The sequence below is a fragment of the Pinus tabuliformis genome, chromosome 8 (genome assembly GCF_031772625.1).
Source record: "Pinus tabuliformis cultivar Carrire ecotype Pingquan chromosome 8, CPIR1, whole genome shotgun sequence".
NCBI lineage: Eukaryota > Viridiplantae > Streptophyta > Pinopsida > Pinales > Pinaceae > Pinus > Pinus tabuliformis.
The window spans coordinates 995,290,639-995,315,736 of record NC_142294.1 but is presented as its reverse complement, the minus strand read 5'-3'; the positions used below and the strand labels follow the sequence as shown (position 1 = coordinate 995,315,736).

At 39.6% G+C, this 25,098-nt stretch overlaps 1 protein-coding gene and 1 pseudogene across 1 annotated transcript in view; one reads left to right on the top strand and one right to left on the bottom strand.

The window, feature by feature from the left end:
* Nucleotides 1–25,098, top strand: part of LOC149238752 (putative protein phosphatase 2C 25) — a 341,969-nt gene that overhangs the window by 199,638 nt on the left and 117,233 nt on the right. The gene's annotated exons all lie outside the window — the stretch shown is intronic.
* On the bottom strand, nucleotides 817–19,142 carry LOC149238753 (uncharacterized; annotated as a pseudogene).

The window sequence follows — 25,098 nt, the reverse complement described above, 5'->3', positions numbered from 1 at the left end:
CTAGATGAAAAAGGGGTTAAGAATGGCAGCAATCATAAAATCTTAATGTGGGCATGGTTGCTAAAATCTCATAAATGGTGGGGATTAAATACTAAATTTCTAGGAAAATACCATACCTAAATGATTTAATCCAGTTGCAAGGATATTGAAATCTTGTTAGCGTGGTGATTGAATTTTTTGTTTTTGTTTGTTTGTTGGAATTTCTTATTATATTTACAGGAAAAATTTACATCAGAGAAAAAACAATAAAACAGGAGACTATGAACAATGGTATTTACATCCTCTTTCTCAAAGGAACTAAAACAGCAATAAAATGTAATGTCCTAGGGTAATTTTTTTCCCTAAGGCTTCTCTATTTGGCTAGGGTTTCGAGTCAGTCAGACAAGATTATATGATAACAGTGCACATTCATTTATTTACAGTAGGCATCATTGAGTAACATAAGATTTCGAACAGCAAGTAATATGTTCAACAGCAGCATGATTCTTCAATTCAAATCACAGCAATTTAAAGCTGACCGTCCATTAACAGTGAACGTATCCCACCAATAATTCACCAATACCACACTGATTTGTAATGTTGGTAATTCAGTAAATCTGTACATACTTTAACTAAGCTATGCTAATTAGCCAAGTCTGCTATAACAATTTTATTATTTGTTATGCTGTTTAGCTTACTATACTGGGCCCGAGTTGTCCTGGAGATCTCCCATGGATTGGGTACTGTGTTTGTTGGTTTCAGGAAATCTACACGGCTGGCTGTAGTAGGGCTTGGACTGTAGTAGAACTCGGATGTAACAGAACTGTCGTGATATCTTCAAGGATTATACCATTGGCCTGTTGCCCCACGGAAATCAAGTTCAACAACCTGATCTGAGAACCCTGCACTCCGAGACATGACCACACCCCATTGATTCCCAGCAGTTGTCATCAATGTGACATAAAAAGGGAAAGAATCACTGGTTTTATAAGATTGCGCTGAGTAATAAGTATAAGGTGTTCCCTTGGACATAACTGTTGATTTTTCAAGTGCAATAGATACAAGCACAGATTTCTGAAATACTGATAATTACTTCTAATGATATATATTTTCTTTTAACAATTCTAGTTTCTCATTAAGCAATTACACTTCAGAAATTCAACCATAAAACCACAAGGACAATAGAGATCGCAATGCACAAAGAAAACACAAGATTTACCCTGGGAAAACCCACTTAGGGTAAAAACCCAACCACTGTTTTCTTAGAGAAATTCTTTAGTTCAACAAGAGAGACATCTAATGCTGCTAGTCAACTATGAGATCAAAACAGTGTCACATGGTTCAGGTTCGACAATGATGAGGTTCAGATGAGGTTCGCCATTAGGTTCGTGTCTCTCTCTCTCTATATATATATAATGAATTATAGGATAAAATAGTAAGAAATCAACATCAATAAACATCAAAAACGCTATCACAGACATGGAAACTGCAAGGATAAATTACAAGTTTGAGTTGTGGCATGAAGTTATGAGTTTTGATCTATGGACTTGGTCAATGGCTATGAGGTTTGCCGAACTTTGAAATTTTTTTAAGGTTCGCCAAAATTCAGACCTTAAGGTTAAAGTTCAACAAACCTTTTGACATAGGATCAAACTGGCCAACAAAGTTTATGGTCAAACCTGGTCTCTAGCCCTCAAGTCAAGCCTCCAATATGCCTTGCAACTTGGCCTGATCTGATCCACCCTAGGCCGAAATTTGACCTCTCAGACACTGCCCAGAAACCTAGAAATTCGACCTCCCTGTCTGCCTAGAAATTCGCCCTGCCCAGAATATGCTGCCAAAAAACTGCTTAGAAACATATGTGCGAGCTAGAGAGAGAGAGAGATGTGAGTCAGAGAGAGAGAGAAGGATGATCTTTGTCCTTCTTGTCCTTCACTTGGATGCCCAAAAACTGTCTTGCTGGTGAGAGTTCGAATGGTGCCTTTGTGGAGGAGTTCGAATGCCTTTATATAGTGTTATACCTTCGCGAATGGGTGTCTCTTCATTAGTGTTGACTTGACTTGAGGGAGGGCCGAGTTGACTATCTTGGAGCCAAAAATTCAAAATTCATTTTCAAAATTTTCTCTTTTAAATCCGACATTAAGAACATGTCTTACAATAATTATTTCAAGGGCTAAATAATCAAAATGGCATGAAGAACATGTCTAAGAAATTCTTTATACATTTCAAGGGCTAAAATATAAAATTTGAAGACCGACCATAGCTACAAAAGTCAACACTCCCTCTTAGCTAGGGAGGTATTTATAATGACTATACAATGTTTTTCTTGTGAGCAAATTTCTCTAAGAAAAGGTTCAAATCATCAATAGTATTAGCATCATTTAACTACCATAATTTTGGTCAATAACTTTGACACATGGTAGATTTATCAACATCAATAGGCTACCATCATTTTGGTTGTTACCTTTTGACACATGGTGCATTCTTGCCATAATTCTGTTTCATATTCCTGACACATGGTAGATCAGTGATAATTCTGGTCGGTACCTTTGACACATTGCACATCATTAACATCAACTAGTCATCGTAACTTTGGTCTATCTATCACATAATATACAAACTAGTCTTGGTTCACCACATATTGGTCGGTACCTGACTCATGGTGAATCCCCAAAGGCCACACTTTATCTGAGTAATTCTGGGCATGATGCTAATGAACTTGATGCTGAAAGGCCACATTCTATCTAAGTAATTCTGGGCCTCTAGGAGCATTCTTCCTAATTTTGGTCAATATACTTGACACAGGAAGAATATCCGTCCTCTTCCAGACCATTCTCCCTAATTCTAGTCATATTTGACATAGGGAGAATGTCAATCCACGATGCGATCTCATCAACAGTCCTTATCAATGAGGGAGGTGCTCTCAATAAGTCCAAACTTGTCCCTGAAGTATACAAACTTCACACTTGATAGAGGCTTTGTAAGAATATCAACAATCTGCGCATCAATAGAAACATACTGAAGCATCACAGCTCCCTTCTGCACCATGTCGCAAATAAATTGGTACTTGATCTCAATGTGCTTCGACCTATCATGGAAAACTAGATTCTCTACCAGATTCACATAGCTTTGATTATCACAATATATCACAGTCGGTTCTAGCACATGATCAAACATTCTCGCGAGTAGCTTCCAAAGCCACACTGCTTCACAACTTGCCAAGCTAGCTGCAATATATTTTTCCTCGGTAGTACTGAGTGCAATAGATGTTTGCTTCCTGCTCATCCATGAAATCATAGTGGAGCCCAAATTGAAGCAACTTCTGGAGGTACTCTTTTTGTCGTCAACACTCCCTGCCTAATCTGCATCTCTATAACCATGCAGCTGAATATCACCATTTGAGACATATCTCCACCATAGTCAACCTTACCACACAATATCTCAATATCTCAATATGTGCTTTGTTGCAATCCAGTGATCATGTCTTAGTTCCACCTGGAACTGGCTCAATGTGTTCACTGCAAAGCAAATGTCTGGCTTGGTATTAACAAATACATCAGTGAGCCAAACAACTTCTAGTACATGGATGGATCTACTAAATCAGACTTAGAGTCTCTTTTGTCAGATTTGTCACCATGGGAGTCAGCATTGACTTACATTCCATCATTCCAAACTTCTGTAGGATCCTGATAATATAGAATTCACCGGGCTTCTGCCACACTTGTAGCCCCAAATAGTCGTGCATTTACCTAAGATCCTTCATATCGAATTCAAAGGCCAACTCCCTCTTACACCATATAATGAGATGCTCCACACCTGTCAGAAATAAGTCATCAACATACAGTAGTAAAATCATAGGTTTATTCTTCTCAACCTTGAAGTACATGTTTGGATCAACGTCACTTTTGAGATGCTCCACACCTGTCAGAAATAAGTCATCAACATATAATAGTAAAATCATAGGTTTATTTTTCTCAACCTTGAAGTACATGTTTGGATCAATATCACTTTTGAGAAGCAAAGTTTTGTCAGATAATTGTCAATTCCTGTATACCAGGCTCTTAGTGCTTGCTTAAGTCCATACAAGGCTTTGTTCAATCTACAAACGTGAGACTCTATTCCATGGACCTCAAAACCTTGAGGTTGCTCTATGTACACTTATTCCTCAATCACGCCAAGTAAAACAATCTTTACATCCATCTGATGTAAATTCCAACCCATAGAAGCAATAGAAATAATAGCTCCAATGGTAGTGTACTTCGTAACCGGAGCAAAAGTCTCATCATAGTCTTATCCCTCTTTCTAGGAAAATCCTCTAGCCACAAATCTTGCCTTGTATTTGTCAATACTTCCATCCACTACATGCTTGATCTTGTATACCCATTTGGAGGACACCACTAATTTTCCTTCAGGTCTCGACACAATCTCCCATACATCATTCTTCATAATTGATTAGTATTCTTCTAACATCACATCCTTCCAAACTTGCTGGCTAGCTGCTTCTTCATAGGTGGAAGGTTCTAATCAATTATATTAGTCATTAAAGTTGCATAACCTAAATACCTTTTTGGTCTCTTACTTTCCCTGAAGGAGCCACGTGGTGCTGCATGTCCTTCTACTTCCTGCAAAGTGGATCTAAGCCATGCTGGTCTCTATCTGATTTCAGGGACAACAATAGGATCCACTGGATTGCTAGGCCCTTATGGCTCTTCCTGATGATCAACATGATGCTTTGAAGGATTTGATGGACCAAAATATTCTTCTTTCTTGGGAGCTTCATGTCCTTTGTCATCATCAGAGTCCATGGGGACTCCTTTGGACTTCCAATAGGACATATTCTCATCAAAGGTCACATCCCTGCTAACTTCAACATCTTTTCTTCTTGGAACATATATTCTATAGGCCTTTGATGACTCACTATAACCAATGAATATCCCTTTCTGTTAATTTTAGGTATGTTCTATGCTTAGAGCAATTTATTTCAATTTTCACATTTAGCTCAATATCTTTTCCAGATTAGAAATCATATCAACATTAAAGTCAATTGTAGATAGAACATAAACATAGATCGCAGAAGACAAGCCAAGACAAGAGGACACAATATGTTGCGCTAGCTACGGACAAACCCCAATGTGGGGAAACCCTTGATCAATTCTTCTTATATGTTCTTCAATAGTTCAGCAAAGAGAGAGAGAGAGAGAGAGAGAGAGAGAGAGAGAGAGAGAGAGCACATTTACAACAGAAGTCAACACTTTGACTTATCTTAATAAGAGCATAGATCATCTCTAAGTAGATGATACATGAGGTTGCTGAACTCAGTTGAAGACATGCTGCTTCAACTGATTCTTCCAGGTTACTCCATCACCACGCTGCACCTATCATTGTGCTACTCCTCATCATCATGTTGCACCTCACTATGCTGCACCCATCATCACTATGATGCATCTCATTATGCTTCATCAATCATGACTGTACCCATCGTTGTAATGCGTCGTACCATCATGTGCCATTGCTGCACCATATTTGCCATACTGTCCCATGTGCTTGTTGCACCATGCTTGCCACCACGTGCTCACTGCACCTTGCTTACCATATTGTTGTTTCATTGTAAGCATGCCTTTGCTACTGACCCATTGTTACATTGCTATACCATGCCATCATTGTAACATTGCTGCTATCATGTTGTCATTGTGACATTGCTGCTATCATGCTGTCATTGTAACATTGGTGCACCATGTCATCATTGCTATCTTGTTGCCCATGCATCTCGCTGCACTATCATGCATTCAAACTTCATGGGTCACCTTGCTGTCACATTCCTAGCAATGATGTCCCACTGTTAGTGACTGCTGCTCCTATGCTTGCTTCTTGTCCCATTTGTGTTTGTAGCACCATGTGACCCTGCTGTCCCATCTTCCTTTGCTGCACCATGTGACCTTGATGTTCCATCTTCCTTTGCTGCCAACACACCATACAAACGCTGTTGTTTGTCACCTCATTACTATTGTAATTTCTGGGACTGGTTAGGGCACACAACAGTCCCTAACCGTCCTCAACTCTAGCCCAAAATTTCCCTTATGAAATGCAGCCTACCCTAGTGTGAACAAACCTCATTTAGATGACTACATCTAGGGTATTCTAGGACTGTGGCTAGGGCTTCTTTAGGACTGCAGCTAGGGCTTCCTTAAGACAACGTCTAGGGCTTCTTTAGGACAACGTCTAGGGCTTCCTTAGGACTGCGTCTAGGGCTTCTTTAGGACAGCGTTAGGGCTTCCTTAGGACTGCGTCTAGGGCTTCTTTCCATGGCTGAGATCTGATCTCCATTAGGGCTTCCTCTCCTAGATTTGTTTTCCACTAAAACCCAAAGTGAGTGGAGAGCAATCAAGAGTGAAGTGTGTGTGAAATTACTCTCAAGTCATCTCCTTTTATATTAAAATGTTGAGTGTATGTGGGTGTTATTTAGTTGCTGGCCGACCTTGACAAATTGTCTTATAACACAAATAAATTCATAACTCCATGAATACTTATCCGGATCAAATGATCTTTAGATCTTTAGATCAATCCTACACCTCTCGTTGAGAGGGATCTAAGAAAAATATCAGTTGCCATAAATAAGATGACCCACATGGAGTTTGGCCCTAGTTGCCAATTTTAACACTCCCTCTCAACTAGGGAGCACTCCATTTGCTGATCCATTTGTAAAACTGTACTATCTCTGCCATGAGATGAAGAAGAAGAATTGATCGAGAATGTCTCATACCATTCTCTACTGACCCAAAGTCAGTTCCATATTAAGAGAGTGTGTCATACCACTCTTACTGATCCCAGATCAGTTCCAAAAGAGAGTGAGTTATGTCACTCTTACTGACCTGAAGCCAGTTTAATTGATCCCAGATCAATATCAAAAGAGAGTCTCTCAAACCACTCATACTGATCCCAGATCAGTTTCATTGATCCCAGATCAATGGAGGTCATCCAAGCATAGGGAGTGCGGTAGATACAACGATGCGTCCATCGATAATACTACTATGGTCCCTAAGCCCATTTCCATGCTCATTGATTAGATGAGAGGTACTTGCCATGATTCCCAAACTGCATGGGTAGGATGCCTCGAGAGGAGAACCACTCATCCTGTCCATAAGTCGCTATGGGGTATCACAGGGGAAGGCTGAACCATTCACCCTATACACAACACACCATTAGGGGAGGGTGAGTCGCCCTATGGCTGCTTGTTGCTCCAAAAAGTACCCCAAGCCCCCCCGGAACTCCCAAAGATCAATCATGCAGGACCCTCATAAGAGGGTCTCTCAACGACTCCAAGTCGTTTGGGAAAGTCACAAATTTGACCTTTCCTCGGGGCTTTGATAGAATGTCTGCGACCTGTACATCATTCTCAATGCGATGGAGCCTTCTTGCTCATTGATGTACCATATCCAGATAAGGTAGTATCTGATGTCTATATGCTGGGGCAATCATAGAATACGAGATTCCTCAATAATCGAATTCCCCTCTGGTTGACACAGAAGATCATGGTGGTATCCATCATGTGTACAAACATCGCACTGAAGAGCTTCCACAGCCAGGCAGCTTCACACGAGATCATACTTGTAGCTATGTATTCGGTCTCAGCGATGCTTGGAGCAACCGACTTCTGCTTCCTTCTCATCCAGGATATCGAAGCAGAACCCAAAGAGAACCAACGCTCAGAAGTGCTCTTGTGATCTTCCACACTGCCTGCCCAGTCAGCATTTGAATAATCATGCAACTTCTCTTTTCCGGCAGTGTATCTCAATATATGAGAGATTGTGCCCTGAAGATATCTCAACAGATTCTTGGCACCAATCCAGTGAGGCTCAACCAAATATGAGCCCAACGTGCTAACTGCAAAAAATATATCCGGACGAAAGTTCACCAAGAACATCAATGCGAATGAGTTTATCAAATTCAGAGGCATTTCCCAAATCTGGTTCGACATCACTACCAGATAACTTCTGAAAGTTAAGCTCCATCGAGGTAGTCACAGGCTTGTAGTTTACCATTCCAAATCCGGAATCCAACTCCATCTTACTTTTACAAATGAGAGGGTTTTCACCTGTCAGAAAGAGGTCGTCCTCGGAAGGTGTCAGTGTGAGAGGTTTATCATCCACAACCTTCAAGCAATGGTTTGGATCAACTTCACTCTTAGTGAATCTTAGCTTCATCAGACAGTTATCAATCCTCTCATACTACGCTCGGGGTGTTTTGCTTCAAGCCATAGAGGGCTTTCTTCCACCTGCATACATGAGATTCCCAATCATGAATCTCAAACCCCTTAGGTTGTTCCAAACCTGTGGACCTGTTACATGAGGGGAATGGTCCCCTTGTAAGATTTTCCTGCGGTACATCTCAGACATGTACCTTCATGCTCTTTTTGAATTCAGGCATCCCTGTCACCATCTGACTCACAACGAGTAGGGCCCCATAAAGTAGACCTCCGGTGCTATAGATGAGATGTGTCAACTAACATGGTCCCCAATGGACCATCCTGCAACTTGATACAAATTGCCAATCCTGAAACCATGAGTAAAATCATCTTTGAAAATTCTATTTTCAAACACGTATCTTTCCATCGATGAATGCCACCCTGAAACCTTTGATTTCTATTGCCAAAATGGACACCAGGTTCTTGCGATTAGGTACGTAAAGAGATTCTCATAAATGAATTAAGTTACCCTCACCCATTTGAGGGGTAACATTCCCTACACTCTTTCCGGGATAGGTGGCATCGACTCCAAGTATAATCATATGATTGTTTCCATCTCTACCAAATTAGCTAGAGCACCCTTCTATCTGATGAAGTGGCTTGAAGCAATACAATCAATAAGCCAGATTCCCAAAGAGTCTGAAGGATAGGGCCAATACAAAATATCACTTTTTTATCTTATCAGAAACAACATTTGATTCTTCATACTTGGGGTTCCTTGCTTTCTTTGAAGAGTCGGTCGTTTCCTTGATGACTTGCATTACTTGTCATTCCTTTGATCATTGAAGATGTCCCTTGAATGATTGTTATCATCATCAAGGGATGTGTCCCTACCATTCAGACACTCCTTCACATGTTGGCCAAACTTATTACAAACAAGGCATCTGCCTTTCCTTCCACCCTTAGATCCGGACTTCCCATTGAAGTGATCTTTAGGTAGGCCATCAGAAGCTTTTGCTGTGCCATTTTGATAATATTCTCTGCTTCGACTTCACCCTTGGTGAATTTGAAGAGGGATGAGGAATCCATTGATCCTTTTGTCCTTTCCCAACTGTCTTTGGTCATTGCTCTTTCACTCTTGCTTGGGCTATGTCTTCACCTCAACTCCGATACCATGTTAATTTTAGGTATATGTTCTATGCTTAGAGCAATTTATTTCAATTTTCACATTTAGCTCAATATCTTTTCCAGATTAGCAATCACATTAGCATTAAAGTAAATTGTAGATAGAACATAAACATATATCACAGAAGACAAGCCAAGACAAGAGGACACAATATGTGGCGCTAGCCAGGGACAAACCCCAATGTGGGGAAACCCTTGATCAATTCTTCCTATATGTTATTCAATAGTTTAGTAGAGAGAGAGAGAGAGAGAGAGAGAGAGAGCACATTTACAATAGAAATCAACACTTTGACTTATGTAAATAAGAGCATAGATCATCTCTAAGTTGATGATACATGAGGCAGTTGAACTCAGTTGAAGACATGTTGCTTCAACTAATTATTCCAGGTTACTCCATCACCACGCTGCACCTATCATTGTGCTACTCATCATCATGCTACAACTCACCATGCTGCACCCATCATCACTATGTTGCATCTCATTATGCTTCATCAATCATGACTGTACCCATCGCTATACTGTATCATGTACCATCATGTGCCATTGTTGCACCATGTTTTCCATACTATCGCATGTGCTTGCTGCACCATGCTTGCCACCATGTGCTTACTGCACCTTGCTTACCATATTGTTGTTTCATTGTAAGCATGCCTTTGCTGCTGACCCATTGTTACATTCCTCTACCATGCCATCATTGTAACATTGCTGCTATCATGCTGTCATTGTAACATCGCTGTTATCATGTTGTCATTGTAACATTGGTGCACCATGCCATCATTGCTATCATGTTTCCCATGCATCTTGCTGCACTATCATGCATTCAAGCTTCATGGGTCACCTTGCTGTCACATTCCTAGCAATGATGTCCCACCGTTAGTGACTGCTGCTCGTATGATTGCTTGCTGTCCCATTTGTGTTTGCAACACCACGTGACCTTGCTGTCCCATCTTCCTTTGCTGCATCATATGACCTTGCTGTCCCGTCTTCCTTTGCTGCACCATGTGACCTTGCTGTCCCATCTTCCTTGGCTGCCAACACACCATACAAACGCAGCTGTTTGTCACATCATTACTATTGTAATTTATGGGATTGGTTAGGGCACACAACAGTCCCTAACTGCCCTCAATTCTGGCCCAAAATTTCCCTTATGAAATGCGGCCTACTCGAGTGTGAACATACCTCATTTAGATGACTGCGTCTAGGGTATTCTGGGACTGTGGCTAGGGCTTCCTTAGGATTGCGGCTAGGGCTTCCTTAGGACATCATCTAGGGCTTCTTTAGGACAACGTTAGGGTTTCCTTAGGACTGCGTCTAGGGTTTCTTTAGGATAGCGTTAGGGCTTCCTTAGGGCTGCGTCTAGGGATTATTTAGGATAGCGTTAGGGCTTCCTTAGGACTGCGTCTAGGGCTTCTTTCCATGGTTGAGATCTGATCTCCATTAGGGCTTCCTCTCCTAGATTTCTCTTCCACTAAAACCCAAAGCAAGTGGAGAGCAATCAAGAGTGAAGTGTGTGTGAAATGACTTTCAAGTCATCTCCTTTTATACTAAAATGTTGAGTGTATGTCGGTGTTATTTAGTTGCTGGCTTCTTGATGAATTGTCTTATAACACAAATAAATTCATAATTCCATGAATACTTATTGGAATTAGACGATCTTTAGATCAATCCTGCACCTCTCGATGAGAGGGATCCAAGAAAAATATCAGCTGCCATAAATAAGATGACCCACATGGAGTTTGGCCCTAGTTGCCAATTTTAACACTTTCTTTCCTGAAGGCTCTAGCATCCTTCTCTTATCTTTAAGCACATTAATATAAATAGGACAATTGAATATTCTCAAGTGACCAACCTAACCTAAGATTTCTGTCCGGTGAATGCTTTGTTATGTGTCTTGTCATCCAAGATTTAATGAAGATTTCTGTTTTGAATGTAGACGTCTGTCATAGATCAATGTTGCACAAAGCGCGATCAGGATTAAATCGGAGCCGGGAAAAAAGCGGAAAAAATCGGCAAAAGCGGGAAAAAAGCGGAAAAAAGCGGGAAAAAAGCGTTTGGCACAAAAATATTCATTTTTTTTCATTTTTTTTCAATTTTTTTAATATCCAAACCATCTACAACATAAAATAAATACATTGACACATAAATATGATAAAAAAACTAACATATAAGATGTTTAATATCATTTCTAGCGCTAAAATCACACATAACATTGAATCATGTCCTGAATAGTAAGTCCTGACTCCTGAGTCCCAACTCAGCCTCAAAATATCAACAAAAAATATGATAATGTATCTCATCATGTCATAATGTCATATACAATAAAATGAAAGTCTAATCCTATTGATTTCCTCTGCCCCTCTTGCGAGAAAATGCCACAGCTTTCCCTTTCCCTCTAGATGTAGATGCTGGTGCCCGTGCAGGTGGAAATGGCAGTGGAGTCTGATGTGCTCTAGACGTTGAAGAACTAGAAGTAGGAGCTATAGGAGGTAGACCACGTCCTCTACTGGTGGCAGGGGTAGCCCGGGCAGGTGGTGTCACCTGGAAACATTACAATCTCCCAATCCTGAAATCCTGAAAAACTGATAAGTCTGCTGGATTTTAAATGAAATCTAAAATTCTACTTTCTCCATATGAAATCCAATGAGGCTGGAACCACTCTCAAACATCCTGAGTCATTTCATGGTAATGTTAAAAATTTAAGTAAAAGGATGAAAATGAAGATTAAGGAAAATGTCACTTTTACTTTAAGAATTTAACATTACCATGAATAGCATATCCATACTAGGGCCTAGACTTGATCATTAAGCTACCCCACTCAAAAATTATTTGTTTCTTTCAAAAAACATTGCATGAAAAAACCCAAAAAAAGTTATAAAACTATGCTGTAGTGAGCCCCCACGATTTTTTCATTAAAAATCGCGCTTTTTTCGAAAAAAATCGCGATTTTTTGAAAAAAGCGCGATTTTTTCAGTAAAAATCGGCAAAAAAAAAGTAGGCGATTTTTTCGTATAAAAATCGCGATTTAAGCGGGAAAGGGAAAAAATCGCGATTTTCCGATAAAATCGCGATTTTATCGCGATTTTAACAACACTGTCATAGATGCTTCACTCCATAGAAACATAGGTAGGTCTTGATCATGAATCATTGCCTTCATGGATTATTCAATAGTTCTGTTATTTCTTTCAACAACTCCATTTTGTCATGGATTGTAAGGGACTATTAACTCCCATCTTAATCCCAACTTCTTTATAAAAGGCAACAAACTCCTTGGAGGTATATTCTCCTCCATTATTAGATCTCAAGATTTTGATCTTCTTTCCCTTCAAGTTTTCTACTTCAGGCTTGAATTCCTGGAATGTTAATTTTTTGTTAACATGTTCTTTGCTTAGGACAATTAGTTCTTTGATCCATATTAGGCCAAATTTAATTTATTTCATTTCCATTAGCAATCATATAAAACATAATGAGAGTAACTGATGAAAGAACATAGACGATAAGAGTAGAGGACAAGCCAAGACAAGAGGACACAAGGATATGGCTCAAGCCAGGGAAAAACCCCAAGATGGGGAAAACTCTTGACCAATTCATCTTACTATCAAATATCAAATGTTCAACAGAGAATGAGAGTATGATCAAAGTCAAATTTGACTTGCCAACATGAAGATCAATTCCTTAAGAAGCAACCCAAACCTTTCATTCAACCTTCAGACGATAGAAGACATATTCTGCCCTAGCCAGAAGTCAACGATAGACAGAGCGATTACAAGTCAATTTCCCAAAAGATGCTCAATTTATAATCAACTATTGCAAACTTCTTTGTTGATGATTGTAATCCCAAGATAGTTCAATTCCTAGAAGATTGCAGGTTGGTTAGGGCATACTTCTATCCTCACATATTGCAGCAAAGTCATATGATAAATCCTTAAATGAGCTTGCACTTTCTTTCAGACATTGTGTCTAAGAATGGATTGATCTTTAGGCTTTACAATCTCCATCGAACTTTGGACTGAATCCTGAAATCTTCATATAGCATGTGCGACCTTAAGTTAGGTTAAAGAACTACTCAGAACTGTCGCCAAATGCCCATGAAACATGCCCAAACTTGATCCAATAGCCTCGGCTACCCTTCCTATGGAGCTTGGTCCATCAAAGATAAGAATAAACGCCTGCGGCTTAAATGAAGAGCCTTCTAAGTGCAGCGACTTTACTTGAAGTAAAAGGTTCCTCATAAGACAATCCCAATACATACTCTAGACTGCCCAAAACTTCCTCAATGCCTACGGCTATCAAACTGAGGCAATCGACCCTCATGCAGAAGAAAAACCCAAAGACAACACCACCCTTCGTCCTCCTCTTCTAAGTATACGACTGTCGCAGACATCTCCTCAAGCATTGGATGATATAAATGTGGTAGGATGACTCCTATATTTATATAAGATGGAGAGGGTCAAGAGACATGTCCATTGGGCCTTATGAGCTGGAGGCCGATCTTGACGGTTTGCATGAGAGAGAGTGTAAATTCAAAACACACTTCTCCTTATCCAAATTTGATGTTCTTTAGGTTGATTTTGATTCTCTTGAAGAGAGGAATTTAATGCAATAATTATCTTCATCAAATGAGCTGTCTAAAGTGGAATTTGGCCCTAGTTGCGAATTTTAACATGGAACTTGTCAAAGACTTCATCTTTTGTCTTCATGAAGTAAATCCATGTCTTGTGGGAGAAACCATCAAAAGGTCACATAGTATAAAGATCCTCCAAGAGATTTTACTGGCCTCAGATCACATACATTAGGATGGACTAGATCTAAGATTACCTTAGATCTACTTTCGTTGCTTGGAAAAGGCTACTTGACATTCTTCCTAAGTGGACATCCTTTACATGCTCCATGCTCGACCTGCTACCATCTGCTTTAAGGCTGGCAAAGCTTTATATTGAAATTGAACATATATTTTATGCCAAAACTTACATGGATTAATATCATTATGTAAAAGTGCTTGAGTAGGTTGTTTCAAAAGTCTATACAACCTTCCTTCACGAATTCCAATCACTCTAGCAGAATCTATATTAGAGCCTTTGGGCCAAACAATAACTTTTCCATCAACAAATGCTACTCTATCTCCTTTATCTTCCAAGCATGAAATAGAAACCAAATTCTTCTTCAAACTTGGTACATATAATATGTTGCTAAGATGAACAATAATCACTTCATTCTAGCTCAATGGATGTCTTCCTAATGCCTTTGATTGCATAACTGTTGTTGTCTCTAAGTTCCACCTTTTGTGATAATCTTCTTTCCATTAGACTTGTGAGGTTGTTTATATCTCTCGCCATGTGCGTTGAGGCACCACTGTCTACTAGCCACAAGTCTTCACTATTTGCAACAGAACCAGTAATAGTAGAAAAATAGAAGAATTCTTTATTACCTGGATCTTCATTCTTAGGCTTCTTTGGAAGTTCATCCAAGTCTGTCGTGGTAGCATGTTGGTTTCCCCTCCTCTTTCTATCATTCAATCTTTCAGGACAATCACTTCTATAACGGCCAAATCTATGACAATGATAACATTGAACTTTTGACATGTCTCTCTTTCCTTGAGGAGCAAATCTTATTTCTTTAAGTCTTCTTCCTTCATTTCCTCTTTCTTCGTTTCTTCTTTGAAAACCAAAGTTCTTTCTTCCTCCACCCTTCTTGAAGCTTGTTGCATATGCTTGAGAGTCACCTTCTTTGGTTCTCTGTATCATCCCTCCTTAACACGGGCCTTGATTCTTCATGAGTACATGCAGTCCATAGTTCATCAAACTTTGGAGCTTCTTTTCTGGCGCAAATTCCTGCTGCAAATGAGTCCCATGATTCAGGTAAACCATTAAGTGCTGTAGTCACTAGTTCCTTTTTAGGAATGATTTCATCAATCGCTTGAAGTTGATACCTCAGTTGAGAAATCCTCATAAAATATGAGGCCATAGTATCATTCCTTGTCATTCTAACTTCACAAAGCTCATTCTTCAAACTCATTGCTTGAGAAATATTGTCGATAGTGAACAATCCAATAAGGGCATCATACATTTTCTTTGTAGAGTCAAGATTTGCGATATATGGGATCAAATGATCTTTGAGGGAGTCTATAATGATACTTCTAGCTGTAATATCATCTTTCTCAAATTTTACTTTCTCTTCATCTTTTTCTGGTTCAGTGACCTTGCCTTTTACAATACCCAAGATATTTTCCTTTGCAAGAAGAAGATCAATCCTTTTTTTCCAAGCTCTAAAGTTTGTAGCTCCTAATTTATTTTCTGCGTTCATATGGGAACCCATAGTGATGGATAAGCAAGTAGATTGTAGATACAGGTTTTCCTCAAGAGTGGTCTCTTACCAAAGCTTCTTCAAGAGTGATCTCAATGTCCTTTCCATCACCTAAGCTCTGATACCATGTTGATTTCAAGTGCAATAGATACAAGCACATATTTCTGAAATTCTGATAATTACTTCTAATGATATAGATCTTCTTTTAACAGGTCTAGATTATCATTAAGCAACTACAGTTCAGAAATTCAACCAAAAAGCCATAAGGACAATAAAGATCACAATGCACAAAGAGAACACAAGGTTTACACTAGGAAAACCCACTTAGGGGAAAAAGCCAACAACCTTTTTCGTAGAGAAATTATTCAGTTCAACAAGAGATACATCTAATGCTACTAGTAGTCAATTATGAGATCAAATTGACCAACAAAACTTATGGTCAAACTTGGTCTCCAACCCTCAAGTCAAGCCTCCAATCTGCCTTGCAACTCGGTTTGATCTGATTTTCCCTAGGCCGAAATTCGGCATTCTAGAAATTGCCCAGAAACCCAGAAATTTGGCCTCCTAGTTTGCCAAGAAATTCGGCGTGCCCAGAATATGCTGCCTAGAAAACTGCCCAGAAACACATGTGCGAGAGAGAGAGAGAGAGAGAGAGAGAGAGAGAGAGAGAAATATGATCTTCGTCCTTCTTTTTGCCCTCCTTGTCCTTCACTTGGATGCGCAAAAATTGTCTTGCTTGTGAGAGGTCAAATGCCTTTTTATAGTGTTCTGCCTTCGCGAATGTGTGTCTCTCTTCACTGGGGCCGACTTGACTCTTCACTTGAGGGAGGACCGACTTGACTATCTTGGAGCCAAAAATTCAAAATTTTCTCTTTTAAATTCGACATGAAGAACATGTCTTACAATAATTCTTTCAAGGGCTAAATAATCAAAATGACATGAAGAATACGTCTTACAAATTCTTTATAGGTTACAAGGGCTAAAATATAAATTATGAAGACCGACCATAGCTACAAAATTCAACAATAACAACCAAAGAACTGCCATTCGTAGCCCCAACAATAGCACCGATATAGTAATTCTTTTCCCGCTGTTCCATAATCCAATCCTTGTGCAAGAAGACAGTAGAAAGATCATATATTGAGCAGTGTTTTAAAAACCGTTTTCAAAAACCAGTTACCGGTCAAACCGACCGGTTAGCAAGCTGGCCGGTCCGAACCGACCAAAAAACCCGGTTTGGAAGGCAGTTTCTCCAATTTTTGGCCCTAATCGGTGAAAACCGGCCGGTTTAGGATGGAACCGGCCGGTTTTAGGCATGCCCACCATAACTTGCAAAAAGCGGATTTCTAACTGTGGTTTTGGGGTTTTGGGGGGGAACTAAGGGTGTTTTCCCTCCAAAAAGCACCCTCTCCAAGCTATAAGAGGCCCCTCTCACTCTCATTTGTCTCACACAACTGATTTGGAGTGTTTGTGAGTTTGTTTGTGAGCTTGGAGAGTGTTGAGTTTTTGCTGAAGTAGTCATCTTGGAGTTGGAGTTGGAGCTATTTTGGAGATAGTGTGTAGCTGTCAGTGGAGTTGCCATCTTCAAGAGGAGGCTAAGGAAGCTAGTTTGCATTTCCAGGTAAGGAGAAATTCCTTATTTGACTATTGTCCATGAATTAATTTTTTTATGTGTTATAAACTTCTCACTTCTATGGTCTACCATCCAGGGAGTCATCATGCCTCCAAAAGCCAGAGATACTGCATGGGCTCATTGTGATATGATTGATGGCAAAATGATCTGCAAATATTGCCAAAAGTCCATTCAAGGAGGGGGTATTAACAGGTTCAAGCAACACTTGGCTGGGATAGGAGGCCATGTAAAGCCATGTGGAGCACCAAATGAAATAATAGGGCATATTAGGGCAGAATACCTTCAGAACTTTGAGAGTCAAGTCACTGAACCAATAGAGAAGTTTGTGACTGCAAAGTTTGGGAGTCGAGACTCAACCAACTGAGTTTGATCATGATGACTGAGACTCATGAGAAGTTTCAACTTCAAGCGATAATGTTGATCACTATTATAGTATTTACTATTATCATATATGTAGAGTCTAGACTGAAGTCTTGTAGTAGGCCACTGGCCCCATAGTTTGTAGGCTTTGTTTTTGCACTCTAGAGGTCATTTAGAGCCTCATTGCTTATGTATTTTGTCGATGATATGTATTGCACTCGGTGCCATTTTGATATATTCACCTTTACATGGTATATAAATGAGCAATCTTTGCATATTTTGTCTCTATTGGCTTGGAATCATGGTTTTAAATCTTAAAATAGTTTTTTTCATTAAAAAATAATTATTTAATGTATTTTTCTAAAACCGGTTCGTTTAGACCAAACCAGTCCCGATTAGACCGGTTCCGGTCGGTAAACCGGTTCATTAGGTGGACCGGTCCGGTCACCGGTTCCGGTTTTAAAAACATTGATATTGAGAAGTGAACCTTATGCTTGCTTCCATAATGATAGCCCAAGGGTTTGTGCAAGACGCTGCATAGCTAATATACAACCCATCTCCATTCCCTTTCTCAACATGTTGATGAAGCTTCGCATCAACAACATTATAATGGTATCTTTGTTTCGTAGGGCATCAAACATTGTAAACAGATATCCATTGAGTTGATGGTGTCCCGACTCCCAAGTCGAACATTCTTCTTGGGTTTTTCATCATCATCGACATCAACTAGTATCCTTGCTCGTTTTTCACCAGTCTTCTCAGCTCTATCTGTATTAATTGGTCTTGTTGTAACATTTTCTCTAAGAATGCCTTCAAAAAGGAAATAAGCTTCAGATAATTTGGTTCTAAATTGAATTTCAAATTTGTGACTGCTTCAAGTGGGTTAACCGCCGTGTCCCCCATCTTTTGGCATACAACAACTCGATCATGAGGCTTAATTAATCTTGCTGTTTTACCATGATCCAATGCAATCTTCAATACGGAGTCACGCATCACAACAATTGATTCAGTTGGATGTCGAGGATCTGCCAGTATAAGTAAAAGTCCTTCAACAACAAGAGCATGTCTTGCTTGAAATGCACTAGTAAAGCTCCATCTCAACTGATTTGTTGTCAATCTTGGGATGATATCAGATAACACTGGCATAGTAGGACTGTATTTTTCTATTAACCTAGCAGTTCGTCCAGATGCTGTGAACACAACAATAACTGAAGCCTTCACATTGATCGCTGCACTTACTGCCATTGTTGCAATATATTCCAAGTAACTCATTGGTTCAATGTTATGTTTCATAGTCTCCTTAAAATAAACAGGTTGATTGTACACTTTGTCTGCTTCTGCACAGATCTTTTCTGCTATTGAGATAGTCTCAAAGGGGTATAATCCGCAGAAAGTTTCTGCACTTAACAGAATTGCATCCATCCCATCCAAAACAACATTTGCGACATCAATTACTTCTGCACCTGTTGGACATAAATTACAGAACATACTGTCAACAACACATGTGACTACAACACGCTTTCCAATCATGTTACACTTGTGGACAACAGCTTTCTGGAATAAAAACACCTTCTTTGGTTGAAGATCTATCCCTAAATTACCTAGTGAAGGAATAATACCATCTGCCTCTTGCAAGATCTCATCAGTTTCAATCTTAGCAAATATCTGTCTGTTGAAGATTCCCATGCTCATCAAGTTTAGCACAGGTAGTGCTGTCACTCTTATTATTGTGTCTGCTGTTCCCACCTATCAGGCTGGGGCTTGTTTCCTTACTTTGCCCTCCTTTTTGAAGATTTGTATTGTGATATCTGTTCCTCACCATTTCCATGACCTCTGGAGTAGTCCCTGCTATTACCTCGGTCCTTAGAACAACCCCTACCATTTCCAGGTTCTGCTCAACTCTTTACACCCTTTGATGCCTTGAAAAGATGAGAATGGCCTGCTGCTGTTGCAGGTGACTCATTTTGTGAACTTAACTTCTGCCTTTTCATAGAATGGTCTGAACCATGGTCATCAATAGTATTCGCATCAACTTCCACTTCTGAATTTGGCTTGCTTTGGCCATCCGATCTTGAATTTATTTGCAGTTCATTCACTACATTTTTGCACCTTACATCTGGAGGTATTACCACATGACAAAAGGCCTCCCAAGTCGGCAAAAGGAAATTATCGAAATGAAAAACTAAAATGATGTATTTTTGGGCTTCATGTAGGCCCCAAATGTTCAAGTCAGCCCCAACATAAAGCGGTGTGACTTTTGGTCAAAAGGGCACCCTTTTGACAAATATAAATACATAAGTTGACTTCCTCATTTTGACCAATTCGAATCACACACATTCTTCTATTTTCTTATCCACACACGCAAAGTCAAGAGGAGATCTGAAGTTTGACTGAGATTAAAAAAGTTGCCATTTGACCGAATTTAATCTGCTTTGTTTGACCAAGAATCTGCTGTGTTTGATTGAGAATTTGTTTGAACTTGACCGCAGAGAAAGGGACAAGTTTGACCACAGAAGAGGAAGACTTTGACTGCAAATTTTGGCCACACACAACCATAGTTGACTGCAGACCCTTTGACTGCAAGACCAAGCCTGACCTCAAGCCGGAATTCAGATTGTTGACCAGCATTGATCAACATTGATTTCTCTTATTTTTGGTGGTTTGACCAGCATTAATTGGCTGGTATTTGACCAGGTTTGACTGGTATCTTAGACTTGGATTTTGGCACAGATTTCTATAGCATTCTTGAAATTGTCAATATTGCTTAAGAACAATTTCTCCTTAGAAGAAATGTTGTTGGGCTTTGTTGAAGTTGTAAGTGGAGTAGGTCTTCATAATATAAATTTATAATTGATTTATTTATTATATTTTTGTCAAAGCATGTACTTCACGCTTATAGAGTCAAAAAGAGTCAAAAAGAATTTATTATGAGTCAAAAGGAAATTTATTTGAGTCGTGTGCCATTTGGACATTTGTAAGAAAAAAATTTCAACTTTTTTTTGAGTCATAAACCCACAAGATGACCAAGTTGGCCGTCCTTGGACAAGTTGGCCTAGAGGCACCTATTTGACCCTCCTGGACAGCTATATATAGGGGACAGTTCGACCTCGTGGAAGAGCACATTCATTCATCACATCAACAAGAATCTTCTGCACCTAAACCAATGAAGAAGAAGGCCAAAGTTAAAGGAGAGAGAAGGCAGTCAAGGCACAAGAAGAAAAGACGAAGTTCCTACCCTAAAGGCTAATACAGCTCGCACGTGTGAATTTTTCTGTGGAACAAGGCCAAATTTTTGAGGCAATTGCAGGGTTGAAATTCAGCCTCTACTGCAGAGTTGAAATTCTGAGTTTGACCAGATTTTGAGGAAGTTTGACACCTAATATTCACAAGTAATTATCAAGGAGAAATCTAGAGCTAAGTACATGAAATCAGAGCTAAGGTGAAGGAAGGAAGCTTGAAGATAACAAATTGTTGACACTCGTGATTGAGGACATCTTTGTAGGAGCTCTTTTTCTATTCCAATGGCTAAGTACATGAAAGAAGGTTTCAAGGCTCTAAGGATTCTCTTTGAACCTATCAAAGGATGTATCACCACTTTTGTTTCAAAACTATCCATGGATGTCAATGATGGAAGTTTCTACTTTGCTCTCACATGTTCAATTGAAGATGATGATACATGGTTAATCGATAGTGGAGCTTTAAGGCATATGACAGGTGAACTTGGACATCTCAATGATGCTCCTCTCACAAGGTCGAACTTGGAGACAAAAATAGCTATCCTGTTAAAGGCATTGGATCTACCTCTATCAAGATGGAATTTGGTGGTAATATTCATCTCAACAACATCCTCTATGTTCTAGGATTGAAAAAGAATTTACTTTCTATTTCTTGTTTAAAAGATAAAGGAGACACAGTAACATTTATTGATGGCAAGGTGGTTGTTTGGGCTAAGGGATCTAGTATAGATAGTGCTAGAATTATTGGGATTCGTGACAAGAGTTTGTATATAGTATATACTTTTAACTCCTCATGGTTTAGTACATACTGACATCAATCCATGTGAATTATGGCATAGAAGAAATGGCCATCTCCATTACAGGATATTTCCATCCTTTAGACAAATGGTTACAAATATGCCCCATTAAAAGAAGAACACAAAGGAGTTTCTAAAGGGTGTGCTCTTGGCAAAAATGTGAAAAATCCATTTCCTAGCAGTGCATCAAGATTCAAAGAAATCTTGGACGTAATACGCTCTGATGTGTGTGGCCTTATGTCTGAAAAATCACTTGGTGGTTGTCTATACTATGTAACATTAATTGATGACTATTCTAGAAAGGCTTGGATCTATTTCTTGAAGTCTAAAGATGAAGTCAACAAGTTCCAAGAATTCAAAGCCGAAGTTGAGAATATGATAGAAAGGAAGATCAAGACCTTGAGATCTGATAATGGAGGTGAATATACATTCAAAGAACTTGTAGCCTTTTGCAAAGAAGTTGGGATTAAGAGGGAGCTGATAGTCCCCTATAATCCTCAACAAAATGGTGTAGCTGAAAGGAAGAATATCGAAGAATGTGTAAGAGCCATGATACATGATCAATATCTTCCCAAATTCCTATGGGGAGAAGCCTCCACAATATACATTCAAGATAGAAGCCCTCACAAAATTCTAGGTGATATAACTTCGGAAGAAGCTTTTACTAGAAAGAAGCCTAATGTTGATCACCTCATAATCTTTGGATGTCCGGTCTATATTCATATTCCTAAGGAAAAAGGAAAGAAGTTGGATCTTGCAGGTATGAAATGAATTTTCGTTGGCCACAACTACTCATCCAAAGCATATAGAATCTACATCAAAGAACAACGACATATTGAAGTAAGCAGAGATGTCACTTTTGATGAAAGCATTGCATATGAGAAGTCCAAAGATATCACCATTGACTGATGAAGAAGGACTTATCTTTCCTAATGAAGATAGTCCAAGACAAATCAATTCTCTAGAACCCGCAGCTGATCATCATGAATAACTCGAAGGATTAAGCGAACTTGTAGAACTTTTATCATTCCTGAAACTAGAAAGAGACTTGCTTGGCTTAGAACAACTTTGCAAGAAGTTGAAGGACATGCAGCCCCAAGAGGATCATTTAGAGAAAGCAAGAGACCCAAGAGGTACTTTGGTTATGCAACATATATGACCAAACTCATTGATTCAGAACCTTCTACTTACGAAAAGGTTGCTGAACAACAATTATGGCAGAATGCAATGATGGAAGAATACCAATCAATAATGAAGAATGATGTTTGGGAAATTGTTCATATACCATAGGATAAATATGTTGCGACTTCCAAGTGGGTTTATAAGATTAAGCATGTAGTTGATTGATCTGAAAATGAGATCTTAGACTAATATTAAGGTATTACAGACTCATGTGCAGGATTTGCCTATATTACTTAGTGCAACAGATCGAAAAGATTGCGAATAATATAGACAATGAAGCAGTTAGAGAAACATAATAGATACACACATAACACAACAAATAATCAAGGAGTTCACCCAAAACTCTTGGGCTATGTCTCCTAGTCCAGCTTTCAATGGTGACCTCTCTATTATGTCTTCAAGAGCAGAGTTTTTTTTACAAATGTGAGCTCAAATTGAGTCTCAACGCAACAGGAACAAACAACAGGGGTCTTGCTTGAATCCCTCAAGCCTTTCTGAGTACACAGACTCTCCTTCTCGCTCTCTCTCTTGGTTTTCTCTCTGTCTCAACACTGCCTGCTCCTATCTTTGTCATTTAGTGGCTTTTAAGCCAATCGACGCTTGTCTGTTTGTTTTCCCTTTCGAGCTTTCTAGCTTCCGGCCTCTGTCCATTCAAATCCCCTCTTAGCGTTAACCAATCGTGGTGTAACGTCTTCAGGTATGGTGGCCACCCGTTATGAAACGGAAGGGACTATCGACGTGTTGAAATCCCAAAACTGTCATTTCTCTGTTTACACAGAGAAATACACAGAAACGCTGTAAAATCTGCCAAACTACCGTTTATCGGACTTCAAATATTATCAGTTCCGCCCTATAATCCTTTCGGATCTGTCTTTGGGCGCTATCGCAAGTCCACTGTTGATCTATATGATCATTGATCCAACGATTGCTATTCATTTCGGGCGGCTTAGGCCCCCCGAGATCACCCGCTCGAAAAGGTTGTTTTCTCTCTTCGACGCCTATCCATGTGTCGGCTAGTGTATGGGCTCAGGCGGAGCCCATCCAATACCGCTTACCGCTTGAGGGCCGCCCGAAATCCCGCTCATTACGAAACTCAAAATATATATCACTGCATCTATAAACCCTTTCGGGTCCGTTTTATCGCTCTGTTCGCATTTCCTTTGTTTTTCGTTTACTTAATGGAAATGCGAATTTGCATAGAAAAACCCCTTTTTCCAGAACTCAATATATATATATATTTGCACCCATAAAACCTGTCAGGTCTGGATATCACATATGTATTGGCCCCCACTCATTTGTATTGTCGCGATGCGATATATCGCAATCACATATCGCATAGTCCTCGGGCCTCGATAAGTCCTTCTGTGTGTGTATTGGTGATGTGATAGCGTGAGTAGATCTGGACCGTTGATCTGCGCGCATAGATCAACAACCCTCGTTTAATCGCGCTGATCGCTATCGCGATTTCTCATAAGGCCACTTCCGATGGACTTCGCTTGCCACCTCCGATTGCGATATGCTGATTAGATCTGAACCGTTGATCGGCCAGATCTGACGGCTTCTGTGCGATGCTACTTAAGCCTCTGTTTAACTCTGTTTTCGCCATTTCTTGTTTTTCCTTTGCGATAGTGTTTTCCGCCATTTGTTAACGTTTCTACCTTGCGATAGTGTTTTCCGCCATTTGCTAACGTTTCTACCTTGCGATAGTTTTTAAGTGTATGAAGACTTATAGGGTTTTAGAGGATTCATTTTGGATCACTAATGGAAGCATCGACAAATATAAGCCAAGATTTGTGGCTAGAGGGTTCTGTCAACAAGAGGGAGTTGACTATGATGAAACTTTTGCTCCTACAACTAGATACACAACAATTAGAACCCTAATCTAATGGACACGAAGACTACTTTTCTTAATGGCATAATTTATGAAGAAGTTTACATTGAACAACCTAAAGGATTTGAAGTCCATAGGAGGGAATCCCATGTATGCAGATTAAAGAAAGCTCTATATGGCTTAAAACAAGCCCCTACAACATGGTATGCCCGAATGGATGCCTATCTAATAAGGCTTCGTTTTGTCGAAAATATTGCGGATTCGAATATCTACATCAAGGTAGTAAAGAATGAAGTTATGAACTATTAACCATATTACTATATGTGGATGACTTATTAATAGCAGGTGTGGAGCATGTTATTCATCAATGCAGGGAGGAACTAGCAGTTGAATTCAACATGAAGGATCTGACT